The 17590-nt window shown below is 40.1% G+C and overlaps 1 protein-coding gene across 6 annotated transcripts in view; it reads left to right on the forward strand.

Annotated features, from left to right (window-relative positions):
- Window positions 1-4329: 4329 nt before the first annotated feature.
- SLC41A2 (solute carrier family 41 member 2) overlaps window positions 4330-17590 on the forward strand; it is a 119501-nt gene continuing 106240 nt past the window's right edge. For 2 of the 6 annotated variants that reach the window (XM_038550813.1, XM_038550816.1), the window contains exons 1-3: window positions 10277-10379; window positions 15867-16037; window positions 16598-16621. The gene's annotated coding sequence lies outside the window, so the exon portion shown is untranslated. Of the gene's footprint in view, window positions 4424-10275; window positions 10380-15866; window positions 16038-16597; window positions 16622-17590 lie in introns of those variants that run through there. The other 4 variants (XM_038550818.1, XM_038550814.1, XM_038550815.1 and 1 more) reach the window with 4 other exon arrangements.

Raw genomic sequence — 17590 nt, forward strand, 5'->3', positions numbered from 1 at the left:
CCCTCTCACTTGGATTATTCAAACAGCATCCTCACTCAGCTCTTCCCAGTCATACCATTGAAACCCAGCTCAGAGTGAGCCATTTCTCTGCGTAGACCCTTTCAGTGGTTCCTGTCTCACTCAAGAGAAGTCCAAAAGTCTTACAATGGCCTACAAGCCTCATGACCTGTCTCCAGCTACTTCTCATTCCAGCGGCACAGGACTCTTTGCTGTTTTTTTTTTTTTTTTAATTTTTTTTAATTTTTTTTTTTTTTTTTTTTTTTTTTTTTTTTTTATATATGATAGTCACAGAGAGAGAGAGAGAGGCAGAGACATAGGCAGAGGGAGAAGCAGGCTCCATGCACCGGGAGCCTGATGTGGGATTCAATCCCGGGTCTCCAGGATCGCGCCCTGGGCCAAAGGCAGGTGCCAAACCGCTGTGCCACCCAGGGATCCCTCCTTGCTGTTTCTTAAACACATCATACGCACTTCTGCCTCAGGACCTTTCTGCCTACTGTACCTCCTTCAGATAGCATAGTTTCTCCCTCACTCCTTTCTCCTCAGAGCAGCAAGACCTCTGTGTATCATCTTGTATAAAACCATCTTCCCTCAGTGGTTGAGTATCTGCCTTCGGTTCAGGATATGATCCTGGTCCTGGGATCCAGTCCTACATCAGGCTCCCTGCAGGGAGCCTACTTCTCCCTCTGTCTATCTCCCTGTGTCTCTCATGAATAAACGAACAAATAAATACATAACATCATACAATACAAAATACAAAAACAATACATTAAAAAAAAAAAACGACCATCTCCCCTCCTCTCTATACCCTGAACACTCCAATTCTTTATCCTGTTTTATTTATATTCGTAGTAGTTATCACCATGTGGGATATATATGTCTATCTACCTACGTATGTACATGTATACAGATATCTGTATACATACACACATACATAGCTGTCTGTTTGTCTTTCCCTACCCAAATGTAAACTCTGGAAGTCAGGCATCTGTTTATTTTGTTCACTGCTATGTTCCCAGAGCATGAAACAGCATGGTGTTTAGTAAGTACTCAATAAATATTTGTAAATAAATGAATGACTATTGTTATTTGGTACACAGTAGTAGGTCCACCGTAACTACTCACTGCTGACTGAACACATGAATATTCCAGAATTTCCCATGAAGGGCATTGATAATGGTCAGCTCGGGTTAAAGAAGTGGGGGCATGTATCCTCAAACATTTGCTGCATGGGGTGCTTGTTCTTGGAATCATGTTTTTTTTTTTTTTTTTTTTTGAATCATGGTTTCTTCTAATCATTTTTTAAAGTGAGTGTTTTATATGGTTTGCGTGACCACTTTCAAGTAGTCTGCACTTTTAAGTTTCTAAACCTCCGTGATCATCAGAACTACCCACAGAGATTCTTATTCAATAGGCCTTATTTAATTGGGATTTAAGTACATTTGAGCAAGAACTTAACTGTTAGTTTCCTCATATGAAAGATGGGATTATAATACCATCCACATAGTGTGTAAAAGATTAAATAAATAAAATATTCTCTGTGGGGTGGCTCACGCATAGTATTAGGTACTCTTTGCTTCTGCTCACTTTCCCCTAAAGTTTCACATTAAATTCTTATAAGCAAGTCATAGTCCTTGCTCTCTAAAAATTTAGGTTTGATTTAGTGTTCAGTCCAGATCTCTAATTTGAGGTCCAGATTTATTTTGCAAAGATATACTCAGCATCTTCATTTGGATGTCTCATAGACACATCGAACCCAGTTCATTTAAAGCAACTCAAATTTGTCCTGGTGCAACTTCCTTCTCCAGGTTCCCCATCTCAGAGAATGGGATCAGCTCATGCTAGAAACCTGGGAGTCATTTTTGGACACTTTTCTTTCTCTCATCTTTCATGCCCAGTTGGTGATCAGGTGCTTACAGATCTAACGCTGATCCATTTCCTCCATCAGGAGAGTCTTCTACTCTTCATTGCCTGCAGACAGGTAGGTCTTCACACATCTTCTGCTGCTCCCTTCCTTCTCAGTGTCCGTATTGCAGCCAGGAATGTCGTTTACAAATATAAATTAGATCGTGTGCAGATGGATCCTCTCCAACCCTTCAGTGGCTTCCTTTTGTTTTTAAGATTAAGTCAAAAGTTCCCAGCGTGCCCCTCAAGCCTCATACCCATGTCTGTGTCAGCACTAGCTGCCTCATTCTAGCCACAGGTGGAGCCCCTTCCTACCCAAGTGCCTTCAAACCCGCAGTTTCCACAGCAACAAGTGCACTCTCCACCCCGCTCCCTTCCCTTTGTTGTCAGACCTACTCTTCCTTATTCTTCAAGGCTCAGATTAAATGTCACTTCCTCAAAGAGATCTTTTTTACCCCTAGAGCAGAAAAGTCCCTTTGTTACAAACTTCCATAACTCTCAGGTTTTTTTCTAGCAACCGTCACAGCAGTGATTTGATTTTTTAAAAAAAGATTTTATTTATTTATTCATGAGAGGCACACAGAGAGAAGCAGAGACACAGGCAGAGGGAGAAGCAGGCTCCCTGTGGGGAGCCCCATGTAGGACTTGATCTCAGGACCCCAGGATCACTACCCGAGTCAAAGGCAGATGCTCCACCACTGAGCCACCCAGGTGCCCCACAACAGTGACTAATACAGATCCTCAATTCTAAACCACTTGATTCACATTCTAAGCTGCCAGCTGTCAAGCAGAAGAGGAAGTAATAATGTGATCACTGTTGCCTGCACAATTAGGATCTAATTTTTCAGAAAGGGGTGTCTCTTGATCCAATCCTACCTAGAACTTTAATTTGAATTGAAATTTAATTTGAAATTTGTTGAAATTTCATTTAAATTTGTATTCCAACTTAAAGCTTAAAATATCTAAAAAATACACACCATATTGTGGCATACAGAATGAGAGACGGCGTAAATGGAAGTTTTGCCCACACGCCAATTAATGAAACAGGGTAGTTGAAACCATCGGCTCAGAATCAACCAGGAAAAAATGGTGGTAGAATTTTCCAAGCTGAGAGAGGGTGGTTTGTCCAATTCAAACCTTGTGCAGAAGTCTTGGAAGACTACGTGACCCAGGGGACGAACACTTACCCAGTTGGAATTTTACTTCTGGCAAACTTACCTCCTAGTGAAATGTAATTCAGAACAGTAAGAACAAAATCCACTTGGAAATATGGTCAAAACACTGTTTTTCCATATTCTTTGCAATTATCCTTTCATTCCTAATGGTGTTTAGATTGTGAAGAACACCTGCATTCACCATTATAAAAAGCATAACCGTAGATGGTCAAGATTGATATGAAAGCACACTTCACCCAGAAGGTTAAGGTCAAAACGCAATCTGATTGCGAAGCAGAAAAACAAAAACCTGGGTAAATGTACGATCCAGTGTCCCTTAGCACCTGAAAAGCTGCTACTAAATCACTGGTGTGACTTAGAATTGATGGAAGCTTTGATCTGAGGAAAAAGAGTGCCACTAGCTCTGTAATTTTTAAAATGACATCTTTCAGAATAAATGCCTGAGGACGGACACCTTTGTTTTGGTCACTGGAATGTCCCCCAGGCATGGGCCATTACCTGAGTCATACAAAAGGTGCTCAATAGTTGTTAGGTAAGAGTTCTCGGCTTTACGTGGCAAATTTTGGTCACTTTTACCTAGATGGTGGCGAACTTGAAAAGTCTTAGTATCCCAGCCACCTGCACTGCACCCGCGCACTTGGCTCCTACACCCCTCTCCCCCTGGGAAGGTGCTGGGGGCCGCCCTACATCCCATCCCCTTAGTGGTCCTGGTCCCCGCCCCCGCCCCCACCCCCACCCTCTTCGACCTCGGCCAAGCGCAGCTACACGGCTGTTCCTGCGCTGCTCTGCAGACAGCCAGGCACAGAGTTACATACGCCTTGGTTTTAATTCCCGTCTGCGAGAAGGAAACACGAGCCCAGCCACCAGGAGGCCCCGGTCTGAGCACAGAAATCATGAGTCATAGATTCGGGGGTTCGGACCTAGGAACAGCTGGCGATGTGGATGGGCGTCGGGCTGCGGGGATGACGAGCCCCCGCCCCGCCCCGCCCCGCCCCGCCCCGGGTTCCCTGGAGACTCCGGCGTCCGCTCCTCCATCCGGCCCCCACCCCAGGCCCGCGGCTTGCAGGGTGCGGCCGGGGGTCGGGGCGGGGCGGCGCTCGCGCTCCAGGTCGCCGCCCCCGCGGCCACATCAGCAGCCTCTCGCCTCCCCCGAGGCGGCGGCGCGGCTGCGCGTGCGCGGGGCGGGGGCGGGGGCGGGGGCGGGGGCGGGGGCGGCGGCGGGGAGCGCGCGGGCCGCGGGCGCCGGCTCCGGGGCTGTCAGCGCAGGGCCGCGAGGGCGCGAGGAGGCGCGCGAGCAGGAAGGAGCCGCGGCCCGGGGCCGCCGCCACGCCGCCGCGGGGGACTAGGTGAACGAACGCTCCTTCCATCCCCCGCCCCGCCCGGGTCCCCCCTCCCCCGGGCCGGCGCGGCCGCGCTCCGGGGCAGGTGATAATGGAGGGGAAGTCTGCGCCGTGGCCGCGGCGCGGGGTTCGGGCGCATCCCAGGTACCGGAGGGAGGTGGGGGCGCCCGGCCGGGCCCTCTGCGGCAGGGGCGCGGGAGGGCCGGGCGGCGGGGAGCAGCCGCCCCCTGCCCCGCGGAGCCCCCAGCCCCGCGGAGCCCCCAGCCCCGCGGAGCCCCCTCCCCCGCGGAGCCCCCTCCCCCGCGGCCCCCGCGCCTGCGGCTGGCCCTGGGCGGCGGCGGGGAGGGGGCGCGGCGGGGCGGGGTTGGGGGTGGCCGAGGGCGGGGAGGGGAGGGGAGGGGAGCGCGGATGCAGACGCCGCGGGGCGGGCTCGGCAACCCCGGCCCCACCGCTTCGGGGCGCGGCACTGCTCCGGGTCGCTGCCGCCTTCCATTCCTTTCTTTAAGTAAAATATATCTCAATTAAAACAATACCCCAAACGTTCATCTACAGGAAGAGATGATACGTTCGTATGTAATGATGTATATTCCATTTACAGACATGTTGCACATATACGTCCTCTTTCTGTACGTGCAAGCTTGGTTTGTTTTTTTTTTTTAATTGAGATATAATGCGCATACCATAAAATTTGCCCTTTTAAACTGTGGCTTTTACTTTAGTCACAAAGTTTTGCAGCTATCAGCACTATCCTGAGCGTTTTCATCTCAAAATGAAACCCTGGACCCATTAGCAGTCATTTCTCATTTCACCCCTACCCCATCGTCTGGCAGCCGGTAATTTACTTTCCCTTCTCTATGGATTTGCCTATTCTGGAAATTTCATATAAAAGGACTAATACAACATGTGCTTTTTGTGTCTGGCTTCCTTCACATAGAAAAATGCTTTCAAGGTTTATCCATGTTCTAGCTTGTACTGGTACTTTATTCTTTTTTTATGCCTAGGTAATATTCCATTGTATTGCTGTACCATAATATCACATATTGTTTATCCATTCATCGCTTGATGGACAATCCCGGATGTTTCCACTTTTTGGCCTTGTGAATAATGCTGCCATGAACATTTGTGTACACGTTTTTATGTGGGCATATGCTTTCATTTCTCTTGGGTGTCTTTGTGTTTAACTTTTTGAGGAACTGCCAGACTTTTTGCCCGGTAGCTGCTTCCTTTTACATTCTGCCAAGCACTGTGTGAGGGTTCCAGTTTCTACACATCTTCACCAACACTTGTGATCATGTATTGGCTGGTTTTTATTTTAGCCATTCTAGAGGGTGTGAAGTGGTATTGATTCACATTGACCTAATGACTAATCATATGGAGTATCTTTTCATGTGCTTATTGGCTATTTGAATAGCTTCTTTGGAGACCTGTCTATTCAAATTCTTTGCATATATTTTAATTGGATTTTTTGTCTTTTTTTTTTTTTTTTTTTTTTACACGTTGGGTATTTGTCTTTTTATTGATGTATTATGTTGTTCATTTATGGAAAAAAAAATAGGTTTGGGGCTAGTTCTGACTAAAAAAGCCAACCGACCTGATAGCAAGCACCATAATGTTTCTTGGGGAAAGCTGAGTTAAGTGCCGTTTACGGTTTTCAGACTATCCTACCTGTCAATTCTTGGGCATCTTAATGCCTGTTTCCATGTCTCATATCTTGAGAAAAGCCACAAAGGTATGCTATGACCAGATTCAAGAGAGACCACACACAGTTGGTGTTTTCATATATTTCTTGCTTGATTTGAAAAAAGTACCAGTTATCACTTTAATTACAAATAATTTATTTTGATGGCTGGTTAAACAAACTACTAAAAATAGCAAACACCAGTTATTCAATTAACATTTCATATGCTTAACTTCTCAGGCAAAGTGGGAGATCTTGTTTTCCTAAGTTTTTGTAGTCTTTATCACAGTTAGACTCATCTATGGGCAAATAAATATTTTTGATGGCGCTGAAGTTAAGAGCCACTTACAGCTGAATGAATACCGGTATGCTTATTTCGTGGTTTATTTCTGAGTACACACAAATTCAGCATTAGCCTTAGCTCTTTTTATAGCAAAAACCACCGAAAGAGACAGGACACCTGCCTCTCAGGAGTTCAGGCTCATTTTCCTATTACTCTAATGTGACTGTTCAAAAATATACTTCCAAGTTTCAGAAATGCTATAGAAAATAAAATTGAAGATTTCCAAGTAGAATTAATGGATAAACAACTGATTAAAACTGTGAAGAGCAGCCCAGTCCTGGTTTTCAACTACTAAATTATAAAACAATGGAAATGGTGTTTAACCCCTTTATGCCTCATTGACTTTCTTAGTAGAAGGAATAATTTCAATATATAACCTGAATGTCTGTTTTCTTTTAGCTAATGGAATGATTATCAGATGTTTTGAGAATAATAACCTATCCAACCTAGTAGTGATTGTTACTGACTCACCCAGTGGATATAAAAATGTCCCATAGCTACAAATGGTTTTCAAGTTGGCCTTCTTCTTGGTACCTTCGAGTTTTTAGGACTTATTGAGGACTGAAAGTCAAGTGCAATGAAAAATGGGAACATGATCCCTGGGAAATGGTGATCAGAGCAGACCTGCCTCCTATATGGTGAACTTATAGGCGCTTCTCATCTTTTCTCTGAGATTACTGTAGTTACATTTCTATAGCTTAAAAGTAATGTGTGTGTATTTTAATATATATGAATAATAATATATATCTCCAGTAGAGTTCAAAGGCTAGGAGTCTCAGTTGTTTTGTCCTAATGTGAATGCATTTAATCAAATTGCTTTGCCCCTCCCCCCATTAGCTACACTAGGGAAATGGGAATTTTGACTTGAGGAAGGATAAGAGAGGTAAGTAGTATGGGATCATGTGACATTTTGGATGTTTGGCAAAATTTGCAGTATTTTTTTTTTTTTATGATTTGATTTATTCATGAGAGACAGATTGAGAGGCAGAGATGAGAATCAGGCTCCCTGTAGGGAGCCTGATATGGGATTCAATTCCGGAACTCCGGGAACACACCCTGAGCTGAAGGCAGACACTCAGGCATCCCCCACTGAGCCACCCAGGTATCCCCAAATTTGCAGTATTTCTAAAAGTGGGTGTTGAAAATGGAAATCTTTGGGTAGCATAAAGGGTCTGAAAGAAGAGGAAAGAAAAGCAAGAATGAGAATTTGGAAGGGAAAGTTGTAAGCTATTAAGATAGGTACAATTTATTTAGGCATTTTTGCCCAAGGGAAATTCTAAATAGGAAAAGGTGGAAGAAACCTTCTTTATTTCAGTCTTCTTCCCCTTTTCCCCACCTTGCTTCTCCATGCTACTCTTCTCCTAAGGACCCAGGAGGCCGACTGTAATGACTATTGTTCATGTGTAAGCTTTTCAGTGCGTTAAGTACACCCCTTCTATTTCCAGTTTCAGGTCAAATTGAGATCAGAGTCAGGAAATCAGATGAAAATTAAAGTACTGTGAAAATACAGTCTTATTGTAAAGCTGGATTGGAGAATTTAGCTTAGATCTGTGCTTATTCTGTTCCTTCTTAATTTACCTTCCCAGAGGCAACTGTAGCACCTAAAAAGCTGCGGGTCAGGTCTCCCCTCAGGCAGGGAAAGTCCTGAATCCGGAAGTTGTCCTCCTAGGAATTGGAATGGAAAAGGAAAACTTCCTTTGAAGGCATCCGAGTGGGAGAGAGCCAGTGAGAGTTTAGGGGTGGAGCCTGTCTGGAATATTGACCTTTATCCTTAGGTGAGTCACTTTCTCCAGGAATTGCGGATGAGATAGAAAGAAAAGTGCCCCTTTAATCCTATTTTCTCCTATTTAGGGGGGAGTGAAAGTTCTGTTATCTTTGCAGAGAGGGAAATAAGAGGTGTCCTCTTATCAAATGTATCGTGTTGTGTGTATTTTGTAGGCTAGTCTAGGAATTTAATAATTTACAAAATAGGAACTGAGAACTCGTTTTCCTTGGAAATAGCTAAACCTCTCAACAGTTTTTGAGAAGGTGATTGTTTCATTGTGTGGTTAAATATAGAGAGTATTAAATCTACATCCTAACTTGTTTTACTCCTCAAATATTTACCAAGTGTCCAATACTTAATAGGTACTGGACTAGGCCCTTGGGATTCAGCAGTGAACAAGAATGGGTCCTTGCTTTCATGGAGGTTACTCGCCTAGCAAGACAACTAGTGCAAGAATGATCACAGTAAGGTGGAATAAATGTTAAAAAGCTTAGAATACTTTGGGACCACTGAGGAAGGGGAACTCATCTGGGAGGGTCAAGGGAAGTGCTGGTTAATAGCGAAGGGTCACAAAGTAAAATAGGAAGTAGCCAGGTGAAAGGGAAGAGAGGATGAGCAAGAGTTTTAGGAAGAAAAAGAACATCTGGAAAGGCCAAGAAGTGAGATAGGGTAGTATATACTAAAATAGTATTTTTCAAACTGCAGGCAACTAGGCATCCATGAGTAGACTGTAAATTCAATTTAGTGGGTTGTGACCTGCATGTTTTAAAAAAGAAATCAAATAGAAAGAAGAGCGTATCACATATAGTAGTAGATTGTGATATGTAAAGTTTGAAAATCTGCTACAGTGGAAACAGAAAAAGCCCTGTGTGACCACAGCCAGAGGTCTTAGGGGTGGGGATGATGATGCAGGATTTAGTTGACCTTATTAAAGAATTTGGATTTATTGTAGAGGAAATGAAGCCACTGGAAGTTTCAATAAAGACCTGATTAGATTAATATTTTCTGAAGATCCCTTTGAATGTCCCAATTTTTCTCTATTTGAATATAAACTGCAAATTCCTTGGCCCAGTGTTACAGGTATTCCAAAGTTGGTTCTAGTCTATTTTTTTCTAAAGAATCTTTCCACTATTTTTGGTATTGGAACCTCCCATTTCGTAAAGATTTATTGTCTGCCTAAGTGCCTTTGCGCTGACAGAAGGTCTAGAGGAGTGGATCATGCTTCTGTCTCACTCATGTTGAACCTCTGGCATTTAGCTTACTGCTTGGTACCCACTAGGGATTAAGCAAATCTTTGTTGATAGAGTCTAAGCATTCTTAATTTTAGAACTGTTACATAGTAGGAGAAATGACCTTGGCATTTCTAATAATTCTTGCTTGTGCAAAGAAGTAGGCTTTATTAGAAATTCTTTTTTTCTCAGTTGGAATCGTGTTAGTGATAGAGCCATATTGATTTATTTAAAATATAATTTAGGGCAGCCCCGGTGGCTCAGTGGTTTAGCACCGCCTTCAGCCCAGGGTGTGATCCTGGAGACCTGGGATTGAGTCTGGCCTCCGGCTCCCTGCATGGAGCCTGCTTCTTCCTCTGCCTGTGTCTCTGCCTCTCTCTCTCTCTCTCTATGTCTGTCATGAATAAATAAATAAATAAATAAATAAATAAATAAATAAATAAATAAAATAATAAAATATAATTTAACAAAAAGCACTCTTAAAACAGTAGCAGAGAGAAGAAAAAGAACAACAGATTTTCTGATTTGGGAGTTTTTCTTCCCAAAGAGTATAGAGCAATGACTGATTATTCATGAGAGGAGGCAATCCAGCAGTCATTTGTATTTTGTTTGGATAGGCATTTTTTTGAGCACTCACCAAAAGACAGTTTTGTGGAGATGGCTAGGAACAAAGAGAATAAATTAGATTAAAATGTATCAATCATATGAACTTAATGGAGAGGCAACAGAATATTAAAATTTTGGTCTTAGAAGTAAAAATAGAATATCCATATATCCCAAAGAACTTACAAATAAGAATCTAATGATGTCAGTTTGTTGCCAGAAAATGATTGTACTGTCACAGTACTGTGACTTCACAGAATTAGATTGTGAAACCCAACTGTGAAGGAAAAATAAGTATATGGTTTCAATAAGTGGCAAGAGAAGTTATGAAAAATTCATGAAAGGTAAATTTCAAGCTCTGATTCAAATTTCTCTTTAATACACTTTTGAGATGTGAAAACTTGGCTAATTAGTTTTGTAAATTAGATTTTATGTAGCTTAAACATGAGTGCTAGAATCTAATTTTGCTAATATGGGATGGCTTTTTAAAAATACTGAATTTTATATTTTTATGTTCTACAGAGTCCTATTTTAAACAGTGAATTGTAGAACCTAAATTGAAACTGCTAACTTGTATAAATTTATCCTAAGGAAATAATTCTAAATATGGGAAATTATTATGCACAAAGATGTTCATTTTCATTGCAATGTAGTTTAGTCAAGAAAATGTCCTGCTCTAGGGAAGTGATTCATTAAAATGTGGCAATGCTCTTGAAATTTAACCATTAAAAGTACTTTTTTAGAGCAATGATTTCTTATTACTTTTTAAATTAAAAAATAAAAAGTGTTCAATATAACAAAAATTCAAATAATATAAAAATATGCAAGATTTAAAAAGTGAAAATGGTATTTCAAGTCCTTCCTTACCCTACCCTATCTCCACCCCCCACCCCTCAACCTAGGCCATCCTAGTTCTTTATAAGTAAATACTTGGAGCAGTAGACCTTTTTCTGATTTTGAATTGTACTCTCATGAGGGTCTTCTGGTTCTTCTCAAGTTGGGTAGGTGGAGACCAAGTGGGTGGGAACCAGGGTGCTAAAAACCCTATACTGCTTTGTTTGTTCCTATTATATATATGTATGTGTGTGTGTGTGTATATATATATATATATATATGTATGTATTTCACATAGGGTTTAATTTAAACAAATAATTGCTTTGCATTAAAAATAAATGTTTAAAAACTATGGGCCTGATTTATCAAAATGAAGTCCAAGCCCTCTAGGAATTCCAGGTCTTACCCAGTTTACCATTTTGCTACAAAGTGATAGGAATGTTCTTCTCAGATCTTTTGATTTCCCCAGGAGTTTTTAACCAGTCAACTTGTTAGAATGCACTCCCCCACGCCTCCACCCTGACTTTTTTTCCCATCTCTCTAAATCTTACCTGTTCTTTAAAGTTCTGTTCACCTTTGTTTTGTTCATTCCTTATTTCAACATGTATTTAGCGAACACCTACATTCTGACTAATACTGAATGGGAAATATGCAGAATTTTGTACCAAAACTCAAACTAGTAAAGGATGACCTTCGTGTAAATAAGGGCAATAATGTTTTTTTGCAAAGTAAGAGCATTGTGGGTAGGACAGGTACTAAAAATAGAAATGGTGTCCTCTACAGTTTTATGTGGCACTTATAAAAGGGCAATTTATGATACAGCTACATTTCTGGATCTTCAGTAAGTACTTGTTCATTTATTAGCTGAGTAATAGAAAATGCAGAGTTCACTTGTGAATTAAGGATGAGACTTCAAGAAGGAGCTATTTTCATTCTTGAACAATCAATTGTGTTTAAAAATAACTTGAATCCAAGTTACTGGATGCCAGTGTTGGGCATGAGCAGAGCTGAGAATGAGCCTTGGAAGGACCTTGGTGCTGTCAACCTTGTCTCCTGTGGCCACTTACACTGGTGTGGAAGGATCATAACAGAATACAGGTGCTGTCTTCCGTATCATTACCTGGTTAGTCAGAAAGTCATGAATTCAATTCCTGCATCTTTATCTTACTAAGTTTACAACTTGGGCATATTCCTTAACATCTTTGAGACTTAGTTTCCTAAACAGCAATGTGTGGACATATGTGTCTCCCAGGTTTTCAAAAAAGACTATGAGAGAGCCGGAGCCTGATCTGCTATTTTCTTCATGATATCTGCCACTTTCCTCTTTATGTTTTTAGATAAGCAATAATTTTTATAGTAACATTTGAGTTTTCTTTTTTTAAAGTCAGAAAACTCTTTTTTTTTTTTTTTAAAGATTTTATTTATTTGTGAGAAACACACAGAAGCAGACACAAGCAGAGGGAGAAGCAGGCTCCCTGGAGGGAGCCTGTTGTGGGACTCCATCCTAGGACCCCAGGATCACGCCCTGAGCCACTCAAGCATCCCAAAAAGTCAGAAAACTCTTGTACTCTAGCCTTTCCAGATTATAAGTCTTCAAAATAATTCCAGGCAAACTCATGATGGATTCCATCTTTCTAGCACTTCATGTTCTGGTTGAGCAGACAGTTCTTCAGAATAAACCCTACAATTGTGGTTTAAGGTAGTCTGTTTTATTTGTAGATTGTAAAAATGTTATTTAGATCCCTTTTTAAAATTAAAAAACATCAGATATGATATGTAAACCTAACAATGGTGTTAGAGCTACTTCCTATTCCAGCTTTCATTTTCTTTTTTTCTTTTAAACACTGGTTTCCTGAAGACCTTTATTGTTCAGTATATCTAAGTACTGTATAGTATACATACATAGTGGTCAGTGTATAAATGTAACACTTTATAGCTTGCTGGGCAGTTTAATTAATTAAATTAAAAGTAGGATAGGATTTCAGTGCCCTGGTGGTACAGTCGGTTTAGTGTCTGACGCTTGGTTTTGGCTCAGGTCATGATTTCAGGGTCGTGAGATGAGCCCTGCCTTGGGCCCTGTGCTGAGCATGGAGTCTGCTAAAGTTACTGTCTTCCTCTCCCGCTCCCCACCTCATTCGTGCTCTCTCAAATAAATAAATAATGCTTTAAAAAAGTAGGATGGGATAAATTATATAAAAGATAAATATTAAACCTCAGTTGATTTTTTTAAAAAGAACATTAGAACAAAACAGTGGATCTGAAAATTATAAGCCAGGGTTCAATACAGCAATGTATAATATTTTTGTGATCATACGGTATAGTATATTCCTTAGTAAGGGGCAAAAGAGGTGGAACATTAGGTTTTGAACCTTTTATAAAAAAATGTATAAAAAGGGATCCCTGGGTGGCGCAGCGGTTTGGCGCCTGCCTTTGGCCCAGGACGCGATCCTGAAGACCCGGGATCAAATCCCACATCGGGCTCCCAGTGCATGGAGCCTGCTTCTCCCTCTGCCTGTGTCTCTGCCTCTCTCTCCTTCTCTCTCTGTGACTATCATAAATAAATAAAAATTAAAAAAAATTAAAAAAAATGTATAAAAAGAATGATGAATAATGATGATGATTAACATTTTTTGAAGGCTCAATACACTGATATATGCACTTTACATGTACTAATTTATTTGATCTTCATAAAGACCCAGTGAGGGAGATATTTTTTTTGTGTGAGGAAACTGAGGTGAGAGGCATAGTTTCCGCAGCTAGTGAAAGTCAGTATATAAGCCAAAACAATTTGATTTCAGAGCGCAAGCTCCTAACTAGTGTCATTATCATTATGTGTTGATACTTCTTGACATTGAATTTTTTGAAAGAAAATCATCTCTCTTAATTGAAGTGTGGAGATTTGCTGAATAAATCACTTGGAATTTCCCCATAAAATCACTCAATGCAAGTCCTGTTATTGATTAATTCATTTAATGAAAGCATAGCAAATACTTACATAAGCTTTGTACAGTTTCAGACCTAGCATAAAGCATTTGCCAGTGGTTCCACATCAGTAATACAACTTTGAACAGCCAGTTAATATTCTTTCCTCTTCAAAATGTACTTGACTGAAATCTCTATACTCAGGTGTAGGATTTTGTGCATAGGTTTCATAATCTGAATTTAAAATCATATTACTCTTGAATCACTAAGTTTTATGCCTGAAACTCATAAGACACTGTATTAGTGTAATTACACTAACTGAAATTTAAATAAAATCTTGGAGAAAAAAATTAAATCGTATTACTCCTTAGAACAAAACCTAGCCCTTTCTCAATCCTTGGGGGTAGTGCTATATAGGCAACCTAAGCATGCATTTGAGCATTAGCAAGGAAGCACCAAAAGAGAGAAAAACATTAATTTTTGTAATTTTTATTTTATTTTTAAATTTTTTGGGGGCGCCTGGGTGGCTCAGTCAGTCGTTTGGGCGTCTGCCTTCAGCCCAGGTCGTGATCCCAGGGTCCTGGAATTGAGCCCCACATCGGGCTCCCTGCTCAGCAGAGGAGTCAGCTTCTCCCTCTCCATCTACCCCTGCTCATGTGTGCTCTATCTCTCACTCATTCTGTCAAATAAATAAAATTAAAAAAAATTTTTTTAAGATTTTATTTATTTATTTATCAGAGACACAGAGAGAAAGGCAGAGACACAGGCAGAGGGAGAAGCAGGCTCCATGCAGGGAGCCCGATGTGGGACTCAATCCCAGGACCCCGGGATCACAGCCTGAGCCAAAGGCAGACACTCAACCACTGAGCCACCCAGGCGTCTACGTTTTATAATTTTTAAAGAGACAATGAGGTAGTCTTTCTAGAAAAAAAAAATCATTAGTAATTTGTTTGGAGTTATTATTATGAAATATATGTGATGGTTTGTGGGAATCTGGCCCTGCTTTGGAGCATGGTGGGGCAGATACAGTTACTTATTCACAATTATCTAACAAATATAAATGAAACCTTGGCTATGAAAAATGAATACAGCAGAATAACAGCTATATGGTACTGTTTAGGAATGTGTTCATTAAATGAAGGCAGAGTAAGAGAAATATACTTTGTTTTATTATTGAAAAGCAGTTTCTTAACCTCAAAATAGGATTCTCTGAACACCTTTGCTAACTATTCCTCAAGTTTTTTCAAACAGTTGTACTAACTGATATGTCTGCCTTTTAATTGTGCTGACTATACTGGGGAATGAGTGGAGAGGGAGAAGTAGGGAAGAAAGGGGCAATTTTGGAGCTCCTAGGAGTTTTAGAAAGAGGAAATTATGAGTAATCACTAAAAGTAGCTTCATAGGATATTATTGAAAAGGAAATTTGGGGGATATTTTATAAAATGCAGAAAGCAGGATGTAAAATAATATATACAGTGTGAACCTATTTTTGTTTTAAACATATATAGAGAAAAATTATAGTAAAAAAAAAGTTATATATACCAACATGTCATTAATGAATATCTCTGAATGATGGGTTTCCAGAATAAACCATTTTTATGTATCCTTGCTTTTTTTTTTTTTTTTTTTTTCTGAGAACCTATTGCTTCTATGAGAAAAAGAAAAAAGAAAAAAAACCCAAAACCCTATCCTAGGTGCACTAGAAGCACAGTTTCAAATGAGCTGGGAAAGAAGGAAGGGTAGTCAAGACACTTTTTGAGCAAAGACCATCATGACAACTAAGTTGATTTTTAGGTGTCTTTGAGGGTAGTTAGCTTGAACTTCAAGTTGGACTTAGAGCTTCCCCTGCGCCTTTTTTTTTTTTTTTTTAACTGATATTTGAATAAAAAGGTACATAGCCCTGACCAAAGGGTAGAGAGGAGAAACTTGATTGCAGGGAGTAAAGATACTGAGTTAGGACATTGTTTCACTTCGCTGCCAAGATAATTGAGTAACATAACACTGTGTACCTGTAGTTTACCTAATCTGGGAACAGTCTCTTGTACCGATTCCATGTGTTTGAACTGACTTCACAGCTCTGTGTACCCGGGAGTACTCTTTAAGGAAAGTGCAGTTTGGGAAGGTAGAAGATCAGCTTCATCTCCTTGGGTGCTGCCATCGTGAAAGTGTCCCAGGGAAGGTGACATTAGGCTACCACCTGAGGAACACCTGAGAGAGGGAGCTGCCCTGTTTCATAACTTTGGAAGGTAATGTAAATTCATGTGGCCTGTGCATAAGGGTCCTGCTTCACCTCTGAGATAGGGGAAAGAAAGAGGGGGATGGTGGATAGACAGAAGTGCTTTGAGTAAATAGCTTGAAATGAGATACTGTGAAAATTATGGGGCACTCTAGGTCTAAAAATGGAGAAGAAAAAATGCTAACTTTACATGTGGCCCATCCTTCCTTCGCTTTCTTAAAAACAAAATTTTATTTTTCTTTTAAACCTTAACACATTAGCTTCCTTTCTTCCTTTATCTATTCTTAAAAATAGAATTTTCTTTCTCTTAAATTTTGACACATTGGTATTCCTTTCTGCACCTTGAAATTCTGGAAGCTTTCATTTTCAATTTTCAGTTTAATTATACAGAGCTAAGTGTATATTTTATGTTGGTCCGGAAGTGGGTTTGCATTTGTAGGGTCTATAAGAACATAAGCCTGTGTTATGTGGGGGAAAAATCAAAGTATACTTTTGTATGAATTCTGAAGAATAGTTTTTACTCATTTGAAATGCTGATGAACTCATAACTTCCTAATTTTGGTATTTCAGATTCACAAGTGCCAGAGAAAACTGGTAAGGAAATATATTTATGTTTTAGTCTTATGTACACTATGGTTTACACGAAGGTGTTGAGTCAGTTTATAAAAAAATAATACAATAAATGTTGGTTTTTTTAAAAAAAGAATTATAAAACTAGTACCAAAGAAAATAAAACTAGAAGTATAACATTAAAATGGATAAATTAATCATAGATTTGAATTTTTGATATACCTGTAAGCTTCTTTGCTGCTAAAGGAAAAAAATAAGATGGCTCAATATTTATTAAAGAAAAGTAAAAATATCAGTTTTCAGTAGCAAGGCTAACTGTATTGTTTCTAAATAAAGTTTCATATGACTTCATGCATGAATGATTGATGAGAAGGGGATGTTCTCAGTAGTAGTTCTCAGGAAATTAATGAATGTCCATTGCTTGTCAATTAAAGGAGAGAGTCATTAAGTGAGTTTTTGAATAAGATACATGAAAGAAATGTTTAAGACAGAGTAACAGAAATAAACTTTTTTAAATTTAATTTTTATTTTTTAAAAGATTTTATTTGTGAGAGACACAGAGAGAGAGAGAAAGAGGGAGAGAGGCAGAGGCATAGACAGAGGGAGAAGTGGGCCCGAAGTGGGACTCATCCCAGGACTCCAGGATCAAGTCCTGAGCTAAAGGCAGATGCCCAACCACTGAGCCACCCAGGCATCCCTACTTTGTTTTATTATTGAAAAGCTTAAAACAGGGTTCTCTGATTGTACTCTTTTGCTATCTAACTATTCCTCAAGTTTTTTCAAATAGTAGCACTAACCGATATTTCTGGTAATAGTTGACTTCCTGTCTTAGAAAAAGAATTTGTGTATTGCTGTGAACTTAATCAGAATATCTAGTTAAATGATTGAATTTTTCGCCCCATTTTTTAGTTGGTTTGATAGGGACTAGATATAATCTAACTGATGGCACTTGGTAGAATAAACTCTACTTTGTTTATGCAATACACTTAGTTC

Source organism: Canis lupus, chromosome 10 (genome assembly GCF_011100685.1).
Source record: "Canis lupus familiaris isolate Mischka breed German Shepherd chromosome 10, alternate assembly UU_Cfam_GSD_1.0, whole genome shotgun sequence".
Taxonomy (NCBI): Eukaryota; Metazoa; Chordata; class Mammalia; order Carnivora; family Canidae; genus Canis; species Canis lupus.